This window comes from Hypanus sabinus, chromosome 10 (assembly GCF_030144855.1).
Source record: "Hypanus sabinus isolate sHypSab1 chromosome 10, sHypSab1.hap1, whole genome shotgun sequence".
NCBI lineage: Eukaryota > Metazoa > Chordata > Chondrichthyes > Myliobatiformes > Dasyatidae > Hypanus > Hypanus sabinus.
In genome coordinates this window covers 161897306-161911405 of record NC_082715.1, presented here as the reverse complement: position 1 = coordinate 161911405, position 14100 = coordinate 161897306, and the positions used below count along the sequence as shown (strand labels likewise).

General features: G+C 48.0%; 1 protein-coding gene and 3 non-coding genes across 4 annotated transcripts in view; 2 read left to right on the top strand and 2 right to left on the bottom strand.

The window, feature by feature from the left end:
* Positions 1–14100, bottom strand: part of LOC132401288 (zinc finger protein 214-like) — a 1156463-nt gene that overhangs the window by 140106 nt on the left and 1002257 nt on the right. The window lies entirely within an intron of this gene.
* On the bottom strand, positions 3110–3191 carry trnas-gcu (transfer RNA serine (anticodon GCU)). The gene has a single exon. It is a non-coding gene; the product is annotated as a tRNA-Ser (tRNA).
* On the top strand, positions 4055–4146 carry trnar-ucg (transfer RNA arginine (anticodon UCG)). Its single transcript is given in 2 exon segments — positions 4055–4091; positions 4111–4146. It is a non-coding gene; the product is annotated as a tRNA-Arg (tRNA).
* trnae-cuc (transfer RNA glutamic acid (anticodon CUC)) lies at positions 9357–9428 on the top strand. The gene has a single exon. It is a non-coding gene; the product is annotated as a tRNA-Glu (tRNA).

The following is a 14100-nucleotide window of genomic DNA, read 5'->3' as shown; positions in this document are numbered from 1 at the left end:
ATGGACGCAGATGCTGCAAAAGACGCGTACTCACAAACCCCCGTAGGCTATCTCCCTTAGCCGGAATGCTGGCTAATTGTGAGGAAATGTGTCGCCACACTTGGATTGTACAAGATCACCATAATCTTCAAATTTAGAATTACATTTCAAAAGCTAACAAACTAACATAAAATACATTTTAATTAAATACTGACCAATTATTTCCCAAAGCCACAGGGAGCCGCAGCACAGAGGTGAAAGAGCCACAAATGGCTCGGGAGCCGCAGGTTGCCGACCCCCGTCCCACGTGAACCGGCTGGCGCCGAACTGCAGCTGCATTGTGCGAGTGCCATAGGTCCGCATCGTGCTGCCGTTTGCGGCCCTCATGGTGGGTCCTGTCTTCCTGTTCCGGGTGTCGTACCCCGTCGGGGGCAAGACGCTGATCTCCGCTCCGGTGTCGACCAAGAAGCGCGTCCCGACTGTTTGTTCCAGACGTACAAGAGGCTGTACTGGTGGCCAGCCGTCAGTCTTTAGCGGCAGCTGGCCCTGGCACTTGCAGGGCGGGCGACAACAGCGAGCTTCTGTGCCCCACCGCTGGTGGTAGAAACACCACTGTTCACTGTCCTCCTCACTCCTGCCTCTGTGTTGTGTGCGCCCCCCTACCGGGCCTGGCCTGGTAATCTGACTGACGGATGCCACGCTCTCCCTCTTGGCTTTCCACAGCACGTCAGCCCGGGCCGCCACCTTCCGGGGATCGCTGAAATCTGCATCGGCCAGCAGCAGATGTATGTCCTCGGGCAGTTGCTCTAGGAACGCTTGCTCAAGCATGAGGTAGGGCTTGTGTCCGTCAGCCAGGGCCAGCATGTCGCTCATCAATGCTGACAGCAGTCTGTCTCCCAAACCGTCCAGGTGAAGCAGGTGGGCACCTCGCTCACGCCGTGAGAGGCCAAAGGTCCCAATGAGCAGCGCTTTGAATGCTTCATATTTGCCTTCTTCCGGAGGCGACTGTATGAAATCCGCAACCTGGGCGGCCGTCTCCTGGTCAAAGGCGCTCACCACGTGGTAGTAACACGCGGAATCAGAGGATCTCTGCCGAATCTGGAACTGGGCTTCTGCTTGGCTAAACCACACGCGTGGTCGCAGCGTCCAGAAAGTCGGCAGTTTTAGCGAAACTGCGTGAACCGACGAAGAGTCGGTCATCTTTGGTCCAAATCCCTTTTGGACTGTCGGGGTCACCAATGTTGCGATGTGCTACACACAGCGCTGAAATAACGAGACGCAGTCGGTAAGTCGTTTCGAAACTAATTTATTCAAACTTCGCGGCGCTGGCATTTAATCCCCAGCGCCCGCCCTCTCCGGGCGGAAACGACGTCAGAGGTGCATCACCAAAGTCTCCTCCCGCGCGCTGGCTATTTGTGAGCCGGTTCGCCTGCGCAGAAAGCGGGTCGCCACAACAGCCTGATCACAGCACACGGTCATAAGCCATTCGATGATGGCCGATGTATTTCTCTCCCAACACCGTTCTCCTGCCCTCCCCACTTAAATTATGATGCCCCTATTCATGACGGACCCATTAACCTCCGCTGAAAATACTGTATATTCAATCTTTTGGCCTCAGCAACAGTCTCTGGCAACGAGGCCGTTAGACGCATTGCCTCTGGCAATAGAAATTCCTCCTCTGCTCTGTTCTGAAGGCGACATTCCTCTATTCGGAGGTTGCGGTCTCTGGTCTTAGACTCTCCGACTGCTGGATAATCTTCAGCTTGACGGCTCGATCTGAGCCTTTCAGTTACAGGTAAGCTTCCCCACTTCTCCCACTCCATCCTGCTAAATCCAGCGAATACAGGCACAGGGCCATCAAACACGCCTCGTGCGTTAAATCGTTTATTCTCGTAAACCTACTCTGTAGGATCGCCAATGCCAGCACATATTTTAGTAAACACGGGTCCTCGGGACAGTAAATTATCAATGTGCATAGGGCTAAAATTTGCATAATTACCTGCTGTATGTACGATAACACCATTAATTATTATCACGAGAGGCACATGTGAGAAGGAAAATGTACAGTTATCTTTGGAAAGACAATCTCCGGGAAGAGCAATGATGGCGAGGACGGGGAAGAAAATCACTGGAATGGTTTGTAAAGTCTCATTTCCAGTTTGAGATGGTAGTGAGGAAGGTAAATGCAATGTCAGCATTTATTTCGAGAAAACTAGAAAATAAAAACGAATATGTAATGTTGAGCCTTTATAAGGTTTTGGTTAGACCGCAGTTGGAATATGGTGAACAGTTTGTGTCACCTATCTTAAACGGATGTACCGGCAAAGGAGAGAGTCCAGAGGACGATCAGGAGAATGGTTCCCGGAAGAAAAGAGTTACATACGAGGAATATTTTAGGACCCTGGGCCTTGGTCGCTGGAATTTGGAAGAATGAGATGGGGATCTTATTGAAATCCATCGGATATGGTCAGGTTAAGATGGATGGACATGAAGAGGATTTACATGTAGTGCTAATCATAGGCCAGCCGGCACAACCTCAGATAAGGACGCCCCTTTAGAAACGGGACAAGAAGCAATATCTGTAGCTACAAAGTTATGGATGTTTGGAAGTTATCCCCACGGGTCGCCGTGAAGGGCAAGTAATTGGGTACATTTGAAGCGGTGGTGAGGAGGTGGACAGGTAGCAAGTGTTCAAATGTTTCGAGGAGAAGGCGAGGGAATGGAGTTGAGAGGAATGATATGTATGCCCATAAGACCATAAAACACAGAAGCAGAATTAGGCCATTTGGCCCATCGAGTCTGCGCCGCCATTCAATCATGGCTGTTCTTTTTTTTTCTCTCTCCTCATTAGCTCCAGTTCCCAGCCCTCTCCAGTAATATTTGGTGTCATGTCCAATCAAGAACCTACCAGTCTCTGCCTTAAGTACAGCCAATTACCTGGCCTCCGCGACGGCAATAAATTCCACAAATTCACTGCCCTTTGACTGAAGAGATTTCTCTCAATCTCTGATTTGACAGGGCACCTCTCTATTCTGAAGCTGTGCCCTCTTGCCCTGGAGGGGACAAAATTTGGATGCTTGGATGTTTTAAAGTGGCAGTTTCAGAGGTGGTTCCCCCGATTGCCATGTCACGACGAGGATGGGAATCGAACCCACGCGTGCAGAGCACAATGGATTAGCAGTCCATCGCCTTAACCTCTCGGCCACCTCGTCTGCTCTTTTCTGAGTTCTGTTCCGAACTTCTGAAATTTTTCACAGCATTTAAAACTTCTGCTTAAGCTCCGCACATGCGTATTCAGATTCTGTGCCGATTTACTTTCCTCGCCGTGCTTACCAGAATTTATGGAGGACGATAAGGGCAGTTTAGAGAGATATTTACTACCCACAGGAAACATGGAATTATGTACTTTATACACGTTAGACGTTGTGGACGTGCTGTGGCATAAGTACTCGCAGAAATTATGAATGTTTTGAGCTGTAAATTAGATAAATTTATGTTGAATGAAATAAAATTTCAGCAGCTTTGTTATCATATTGCTGGATTTCAAGTCAACAGGTATTATAGGTGTTTGTCATCTGGTTCTAGAATGACGATTTTCCGTGTAAGGAGCAAATGCAATAACCCGATAACTTCCACATTACAGACACGCTGAAGAGCAGGTCCGGCTGTGCGTAGCAGCAGATCCGTATACCCTAACGCTTACCCGAAACAAACACACGGCTGCTCGTTTCTGGAATACCAAACCAGCGGCTGAAATATCTAAAAACAAATCGCGCTCACTCTATCAACAATTATTGAATGTGGTGGAGCATTGTTAGTGATTCCAATCCCAGAATATAAGGCCGCTGCAAAAGACAGTGGCGTGTGCCTCTGAGAATTCCTTTCTTTGTGAAAGCAGCCCAAAGCAGGAATGCATGGAGAGATATTGACACAACAATGGTCGACTGTTCACCTGGGATGAAATCACCGCATGGGAGTACTTTTAGCTCGGTCAGGAAATCATTTTAACGCTGGAAACTCCTTGCAGCATTCAGCATGTTCCACATTTTTCCCCTCGACCTATCGCATAGATCTTGACCGTGTGGCCTAATGGATAAGGCGTCTGACTTCGGTGCTTGATTGGTAGAAGTCATCAGAAGATTGCAGGTTCGAGTCCTGCCACGGTCTTTTTAATAAACTAGCGGATTCGGTTCATTTCTGTCACTCCCTGCAGCATGATTGTCTCAATTCAGAGTGGTGATTAATCGGAGTACCCCACCCTGGGGGAAACCGTAATGCCTCGTCTTCGTTGTACGCAACATATAATATCATGTGTCTAGTCTGTGTAATATTTCTGCAGACACTTTCATAAACAATTGGTTGGAGCTTTCCAGACGTTCAGGAGGAGGAGGAGCTGCTGGGAAGGTGAAATTTATTTCACATTCAGCTCCGTCCCCGAGTCGCCTTTTCGGCAAGAATTCACCACCCAGTACTGACGGTGCATTCTCATGTCTCCAACCCTCCTCCTCTTCTTGTAAACAACGCGCTGGTTCTCCGCCAGCTCTGGGATGTCTTCATCACCATTTGCCAACTAGACGTCAACCGCCTCAACATCAGGAAACCTCACCGCTCCTCGAACTTGAATGCTCTGCCCTCCCAAATCTCAACCCCCATACCCAAAATTACCATCGATCCCAAAGTGCTGCTGTTGTAGAATGGCGGACTGACCTCTACCTTGCTGAGACCAGGCGGTAACTCTCAGACACGTCCTCATGCCTACAGCTTGAATAATCCCGACACCGGGCAATCAGAGTACTGCCTCCGAAATTATCACTGACATCATCAACTCTGGAGAACCTCCATTCGCTGTAGAAAACTCATGGCTCCATTGCCCCCAACTGCTCGCTTCTACCTCCTACTCGATTCACAAGTCTGAATGTCCGTAGAGGCCCATTGTCTCGGCCTGCTCTTACCCCACTGATCCTGTGATCTCATAGCTCCAGTCCAGCATATGGCCCATACTTTAGCCCCTTCCCAGTTGCATTCGCGAAACTTCCCGTGCTCTCGATCAACTCACTAATTTTCAGTTCCCTTGCCCTGACCATCTCATTTTCTCCATGGATGTCCAGAATCCCAGCAAAATGACCTTAAAACACTCCACCTTTCTCAAGCAAAGTACCAACCCAGTTCCCCTGTACCATCACTAACCTCCGTCTGGCAGAACTGGTCCTCACCGCAACAGTCCCTGCTTCCGTTCCTCCCACTCACACCAAATTCAATAGGTAGCTGTTGACACTCGCATGAGTCCCAGTTATGTCTCACTTTTCATTAGCTATGTAAAACAATCCATGTACCAAACCTTTCTTGGTAATGCACCCCAATGTTTCCATCGCTACGTCGACGAAAGTATTCTGCCGCTTCACGCACTCACGCTGAGCTCGACAATTTCACCCACTTCGCCTCCAGCTTCCACCCTGCCCTTACGCGTCTCACACAATGCACGCAAAACAAAGGAAGGAGACACCAGAGGTCCATGAGCCAGTCCTCATCGGAGGATCAGAGAGGGAGAGCAACTTTGAATTCCTGGGTGTTACTATTTCAGTGGGATTGTCCTGTACCCATCAAGAGTGCGATTGCGAAGAAAGCACGGCAGAGCCTCTAGTTTCTTAGGAGTCTGCGGAGATCGGCATGACATCTAAAACTTTGACAAATGTCTGTAGATGTGATACAGAGTGTAGCGACTGTCAGAATCATGGCTCTGTACAGAATGTGGTGGATTCGCCCAGTACCTGTCCGGTAAAGCTCTCCCACCATTGAGCGCATCTCTCCTTGTGGACGTTGCTTTGCTTATGTGGTGGATGGTGGCGCTGCTGATGTTTGCCGAAACGGGGGGGGGGGGGGGGTGGGGGTGGGGGTGTGGGGGTTATTGATACTTTTCTGCTGCTTTCTTATTCTCATCAACCCCTATTTTCCTGCCTTCTGCCCGGGACCTTTGACGCCCTGACTGATCAGAAACCTATTAACTTTTGCTTTATAAAAACACAATGACTCCGCCTTTACAGCCGTCCGTAGCAATGAGTTCCCTAGATTGGCCACTCTGATGGAATAATTTTACCCTCATATTTATTCTTAAGGGGCGCGCTTGTATTCTGAGGCAGTGACGTGTCGTCTCAGTCTCCCTCCACCATGTGAATTATTCCACCACATCCACACTCACACGGTCTTTCAATATTCTATAGTTGTCAATAGTATGCATCCACATTTATCAAACGCTTCTCACACGTAAACCCTTTAATTTCGGGGTCATACCGTCACTATTGCATCATCAATGGTGACGGTGGAGGGTCCGGAGCATAGCAAATGTTCTTCCCTTATTCATGAAAGGGAGTAGAGATCGCCCAGGAAATCATAGATCAGTGAGGCTTACTTCATTAGTTGGTAAGCTGATGGAAGAGATCCTGAGAGGTAGGATTTATGTACATTTGGAAAGGCGTAATATGATTAGAAATAGTCAGCATGGCTTTGTGAAAGCTAGTTCGTGCATTACAAGCCTTATTAAATTTTTTGAGGATGTTACTAAACACATTGATGAAGAAAGTGCTACACTTGTAGTGTATAAGCATTTCAGCAAGGCATTTGATAGGGAACCCCATGCAAAGCTTATTGAGAAAGTAAGGACTCGTGGGATCCACGGGAATATTCCTTTGCGGATAAGAAATGGCATGCCTACAGAAAGCAAAGAGTGGTTGTAGAAGGGTCATATTTTCCAGGGAGGTCCGTGACCAGTGGTGAGTCTCAGGGATCTGCTGTGGGACTCCGATTCTTTGTGATTTTCCTAAATGACCTGGATGAGGAAGTAGAGGGATAGGTTAGTAAATGTGCTGATGACGCGAGGGTTGGGGTGTTGTAGATAGTGTGAACGCCTGTTATACGTTACAGCGGGGTATTGATAGAATGCAAAACTGGGCTGAGAAGTGGCAGATGGATTGCAACCCAGATAAGTGAGAGGGGATGTTGCAGGAAGGGTATTCTGTGACGTTCAGCCGGCTAAGAGGCTCCATTCTTGATTTGCAGTGTGTTTTTACTCCCGTAACGTTCGTCTCTCCCGAGGCTGCCCGAACGGCCGTGGGACTATTTACCCATAGTTACTGATCTGTTCACGAGCACCAGGGCGCGTCCACACACTGGTGTTTGCAGGTGCCAGACGTCCTCCCTGTCCTATGGAGTTCAGCCTGCGTCCGAAAGTAGTTCAGTGTCCCCGTGTCCCCAGTGAGTAGGCACTACACGAGGCTTGCTGTTGGAGAGGCTATACACCGGTAGGGAGAGAATTACACGTTCAGATCTGCTTTTCACTTCTCCGAAAGTAGGAACCACAAACACTACCCACGATGCTATCACACTGAATGCATCACAACAACCGTATTGACACCTATCTGTGACCCTCTTGAATGTCACCCCTCGGCGTCCTATGCAGCAGGGAGAAATCTCTCAGCTTACACCAACTATCCTTATAGCCGAAACCGATGGTTCCAGGTCACCTTCTCAGGAAAAGTTCCCGGTGTGTTTTCCATCCTTCCTATGCCTTTTCTACATGGAAATATCGGTTTCAGCGAATATGCATCCATCGGCTTGGTTCATCCAATTCTCCAAAATTCCCAGTGTCCTGTCATTTACTATTCAAGAACTGCCTGCCTTAACTTTACAAAGTGTTACATTTTGTCAAGTTAAATTCCTCCTGGCATTCCTTGACCCCTTTCAATGTTCGTATATCCGCTTCGTTGTCCAAGACACCACCAGCACTGATGTCATTTACAGATTTAGAAATCTCATGACAATATCTAATTTGCCTCTGCCTGTTTAAATGCTGACAGATCCCAACACCCGCATGCCCTCCTGTAACTCTTCCAGCAGCTCTCTTAGGCTCAATGGCCTGCATTTTAATCATCGTTATTCAATTTGCTGTACAAATCAAAGACAGTTCTTATTTAACCATTATGTGCGAGCTGTTGCATTTTGTCGGCTCAATTAACAGCGGGATGTCTACGTTATTGATAAGGCTTTAAGGATTTGAGATTTGTTTATAAATCCAAAGATCCACGATGGCACTGGCGATACACGCGACGTACTGCCGACAGCTCGTAAAATGTCTGGATGTATTTCTTCTGAACTACTGTCGCTGCAATCTGAAACCCCTAATTTCACTTTAAGAAATGTACTTTTGAGATGTCTAAATTAATTGGCAGTCTAACGAGCTGCTGGTGGGCCAGGTGGCCTTGACTCTCGGGAATGCAGGTGCGGCACCTTTCAGCGATCACCGAAGGTCAGCCATTACCATTCTCGGAAAAGAGGTCAGTTTGGAAGTCTTCAAGCCAGACTAAATCGACGAGCTATGAAACATCCTCTAACCGGCATCTCCTTTGCCAAAAGCCAATTACTTGAAAACAAGATACATCACGTAAGCGCAATATTGCAGTTTTGGAGAGAAATGAGGGACTGCGGTCTTCTCTGTTTCATGAGAACTGGCTCAGTTCGGTAGAACAGCCGGAAGGCTTCTCAATCCACCGTTCAGAGAAGATAAGAAGGTATTCTGGTGCTGGGGGTGGGGGAGCGTGGAGGCGGCGGTGTTGTTTCCTGATAAATTCTTCATGCTCTTCGCACCCTCGTTCGCCCAACGGCAACATCCAATGATTAAGTTCTGTCGGTGCTACTTACCGAGAAGGTTCTCCTCATTGATCCGGATGGCACTTTACATACCCTCAGAGCAAATGTTAAGCAAACATACCATGCATTGATTGGCGGGATCAGCAATCAAGGAACTGCCTATCCTGTGGACTTTCAAACCATTACGGGGGGTTTCTATCAGTCTTGTTTAAAGAAATCTAGGCTTATTTGTCATCAGCACGTCATCCTCAGTACCAGGGACTCCCGCACTCTCGACCACTGTTAGAGAACGATCAGGAAAGCCTACCATTACATCCCCCGACTATTTCTGGAGCATTCTGAACGTCTGGTTGTTTTTCTCCTACCCCCGTCCAGGCGGAGGGTAAGGAAGAAGACAGCAGATGTATCGGCAACAATGTCGCGGGAATCATAGCGCCGACTGCTAAATTGCTTCGAAGCGGTAGACAAAAACATAAATGACCCTGGGCTCGTAAGAGAATCTAAATGTCACAATCTTTATAAAGACACTGGAGAACGAGTGTTTCCTACTGATTCATTCAGAGTCCAGAGTGTTCCTTAACCAGAAACACTGAATGATGAGATATACAAAGTGCTGAGCAGTAGATTCGTCGCAATATTTATCATATTTATTCATTATTATTATTTATCCACGGGTTTTGTTTTATATTTTGCTGATTGGTTCGTTGTCTATTGCTGTTGGCAAAGCTTCATCAGTTTCCCTGGTGGTCTTGTGGTTAGGGTTCGGCGCTCTCACCGCCGCGGCCCGGGTTCGATTCCCGGTCAGGGAAATAAAATATTGCCTGCTGTAGCATTAAAATGTGCTTATTTTAGTACATACCTATTCAAAAGTCTCTTAAAAGACCCTATCGTATCCGCCTGCACCACCGTTGCAGGCAGCCCATTCCACGCACTCAACACTCTCTGCATATAAAAAACTACTTACCCCTGGCATCTCCACTGGAACTATTCTCAAAAGCACCTTAAACCTGCGCCCTCTTGTGGCAGCCATTTCAGCCTTGGGGAAACAGCCTCTGACTATCCAGATGATCAATACCTCTCATTATCTTATGCACATCTATCAGGTCACCTCACATCCTCCGTCACTCCGAAGGAGAAAAGCATTGAGTTCACTCAACCTGTTTTCATAAGGCATGCCCCCAGTCCATGCAATATCCAGGTAAATCTCCTCTGCACCCTTTCTATGGTTTCCACATCTTGTCTGTAGTGAGGTGACCAGAATTGAGCACAGTACTCCAAGTGGGGTCTGATCCGGGTCCTATATAGCTGCAACATTACCTCTTGGCTCCTAAATTCAATTCCACAATTGATGAAGGACAATGCACCGTACACCTTCCTAGCCACAAAGTCAAACTGCGCAGCCGCTTTGAGTGTCCAATGGACTGGGACCCCGAGACCTCTATGATCCACCACACTGCCAAGTGTCTTACCAGTTATACTATATTCTGCCATCATATTTGACCCACCAAAATGAACCACCTGACACTTATCTGGGTTGAAATCCTTCTGCCACTTCTCAGCCCGGTTTTGTATCCTATAAATATCCCGTTGCAACCCCTGACAGCCCTCCACACTATTCACAACACCTCCAACCTTCCTGTCATCAGCAAATTTACTAACACATCCCTCCACTTCTTCATCCAGGTCATTTATAAAAATCACGAAGAATAGGGATCCCAGAACAGATCCCTGAGGCACTCCACTGGTGACTGACCTCCATGCAGAATATGACCTGTCTACAACCACTTTTTGCCTTCTGTGGCAAGCCAGTTCTGGATCCATAAAGCAATCTCCCCTTGGATCCCGTGCCTCCTTACTTTCTCAACAAACCTCGCATGGGAAACCTTATCAAATGCCTTGCTGAAATCCAGATACACTACATCGACTTTCTAACCTAATCAATGTGTTTAGTCGCATCCTCAAAAATTTGAATCAGGCTCGTAAAGCACGACCTGCACTTGGCTCATCATTTACTCTGCTAGGTCCATCCAAGTTAGGCAACTCGTGCAAGTATTCCTCTTTGCCGCTGTTTAACAACCAAGTTAGTTTCACACACTCATCTCAATGGGAGCATATTTCTGATAACCCAGTTTACAATATCCCGATTGGTGGTCACAGCCATTTCCCCAGAGCAGGGGAGTCGAAAATCAAGCTTCAAGTGAAATTGGAGAGATTTAAACGGAGACAAGGAGCAAGTTTATTTTTCATATGAGTGGTGGACATGTGGAACGAGATACCAGATGTGGTGGTGGAGGTGGGTACCAGATGTGAATGGAGAGCCCGGAGCCTCGAGCCATCCGGCAGCCTCAATTTACAGAAACTCAATATCAACCCGCCAGAACAGGAAACAATCGGTAATCCCTAGGTTCGGCACCGTGTCTGCTCAGCACCGCCCTTGGTTGGAGGTCTGCACATCGCCCCTAGTAGTCGGAGATTCCTGCAGCGCCACCAATAACCGGGTGTCCCTATGCGCCCCCAGTGGCCGGAGGTCCCCACAGCATCACCACTGACCGAAGGCCAAGGGGACAACAGAGAGGTAGATCACGAACACGATCACTCTTGCATATGAGAGAAAGTCTGCAGATGCTGGAAATCCAAAGATACTGAACGCATGCAAACAGCTAATCGAATTAATTGCAATACCAAGACAATGCTGGAAGTACTCAGCAAAGATGCAGGAAGGAGCATCTTAGGAAATGAATAACCAGTCGATGTCTCTCGCCGGGACCCTTACTCAAGTTAATTAAGGCTCTATCGACTAACTGAGCTCCCTCAACAGAAGCGGAAATCCCAGTGTCCAGTCATTTCAATTCCGGTCCCCATCCCCCGTCCGACATGACGGTCCATGAGCTCCTCTTGTGCCACGATGAGGCCATTCACAGGGGGCAGGAGTAACCATTTGTATTCCGCCTTGGTAACCTCAAATCGTATGACATGAACATGGATATCTCTGTTTTCCAGTGTTTCCCCCTCCCCGTTCCATTTTCCTCATTTCCCCACTCTGGTCTTTTACTCTCCTCCTCAATTACCTAGCACTTGACCCTGATGCCTCCCCTCCTTCCCCTTCTCCCATGATCCACTCTCCTCTCATATCTGATTCATCCTTCCCGATCTCGTTGCCTTTCCCACTTTTCACTTCCCAAGTGCATTTCGTCCGTCTTCCCTAACCACCTGGCTTCACCTATCACTTTGCGGATTTTCTCCCTCCCGCTTCCCCAACGATCTTATTCTGCCATCCCCACTCTCCTCCTTAATTTCCAGCCCTGCTGAAGAGTCGCGGGCCGAGAAGTCGACTGTTCATTTATTTCCGAAGATTCACCGCTAAAGATTTCAATTTCTTTCCCCATTCGCAGCCCGGCACATCGTTCCATAGCCTCCTCTTCTGCCACGATGTCACCCTCAAATTGGAGGAGTAAATTCTAAATTCCGGTGTTTCCCCTTCTGCTTGCACGCCCCCTTCATTTCAAGACATGTCAACTCACTTTTTATTGTCATTTGGACCATAACTGCTGGTACAGTACATAATAAAAATGAGACAAGGTTTTTCAGGACTGTGGTGTAACATGACACAGTACAAAAACTACACCGAACTACCGAAACAGTGCAGGCATTACAATAAATAATAGACAAGACAATAGGGCAGTAAGGTGTCTGTCCAGGCTCTGGGTATTGTGGAGTCTGATAGCTTGGGGAAGAAACTGTTACATAGTCTGGTCGTGAGAGCCTGAATGCTTCGGTGCCTTTTCCCGGGCGGCAGGAGGGCGAAGAGTTTGTATGAGGGTGCGTGCTGTCCTTCATAATGCTGTTTGCTTTGCGGATGCAGCGTGTGGTGTAATTGTCCGTAATGGCGGGAAGAGAGACCCTGATGATCTTCTCAGCTGACCTCACTATCCGCTGCAGGGTCTTGCCATCCGAGTTGGTGCAATTTCCGAACTAGGCAGTGATGCAGCTGCTCTGGATACTCTCAATACAACCCCTGTAGAATGTGATGAGGATAGGGTGTGGGAGACGGAGCCTTCGCAGAAAGTAGTGACGCTGCTGGGCTTTCTTTGCTATGGAGCTGGTGTTGAGGGACCAGCTGAGATTCTCCGCCAGGTGAACACCAAGACATTTGATGCTCTTAGCGATCTCTACCAAGGAGCCGTCGATGTTCAGCGGGGAGTGGTCGCTCCGTGCACTCCTGACCATCGCTTTTGTTTTGTTCAGTTTCAGAGACAGGTTGTTGGTTCTGCACCAGTCCATTAGCCGCTGCACCTCCTCTCTGTATGCTGACTCGCTCTGACCGCTTCCCCTGATGTGCCTAGGTTCGCAAGGATCAATCCGGGAACGAAGGGTCAACTTGTGAAGAGCGTTTGGCAGCTTTGGGCCTGTATTCATTGGAACTTAGAAGAATGCATGGGGATCTCGTTGAAACCTACCGAATATTGAAAAGGCGATATAGGGTGGGTATGGAGATGAGAAATCCAGAACAGTAGGACACAGCCTAAAAATTGAAGGCACGTTTTAGAATAGAGGTAAGGGGGATGTTTTTGTTTAGCCAGAGAGTCGTGAATCTGTGGAATACTCTACCACTGACTGCAGTCGAGGCCAAGTCCGCGCGTATATTTAAGATGGAAGTTGATCGTTTCCGGAGCGGTCAGCGCATCAAATGATATGGCGTGAAGGCAGGTGTTCAGGATTAAGTGGGATTCGGGATCAGCCATGATGGACTGTCGGAGCAGTCTCGATGGGCTAAATGGCCTAATTCTGCTCTCATGGTCTCAAGGTCTAAATTTCAACTGCTTATTCATTTCCATAGATGCTGTCTGACCTACTGAATCCTGCGGCATTCGAACTTGTCCTCTTCCCCCTCCACCCAAACTTAATGTTCTGGCGTCTCCCCACTTCCTTCTGCAGCCCGAAACTGGGTCGCGGCCTGAATAGTCAACTGTTATAACCATATAACAATTATAGCATGACACAAGTCATCTCGGGCCTTCTAGCCCCTGCCGAATGCTTACTCTCACCTAGACTCACCTACCTGCACTCAGCCCATAACCCTCCATTCCTTTCCTGTCCGTATAACTATCCATAAAAAAATGACAATACCGAACCTGCCTCTACCCCTTCTACTGGAAGCTCGTTCCACACAGCTACCACTCTCTGAGTAAAGAAGTTCCCCCTCGTGTTACCCCTAAACCTTTGCCCCTTAACTCTCAACTCATGTCCTCTTGTTTGAATCTCCCCTACTCTCAATGGAAAAAGCCTATCTACGTCAACTCTATCTATCCCCCTCATAATTTTAAATACCTCTATCAAGCCCTCCCCCCAACCTTCTACGCTCTGTGTTTATTCGTTTCAATAAATGCTGCCTGACCTGCTGAGTTCCTCCAGCATTTTGTGTATGCATCAAGTTGATGCAGTCCGTCACATGGTAAACCAGCAAAGATCGAAGTTCACACC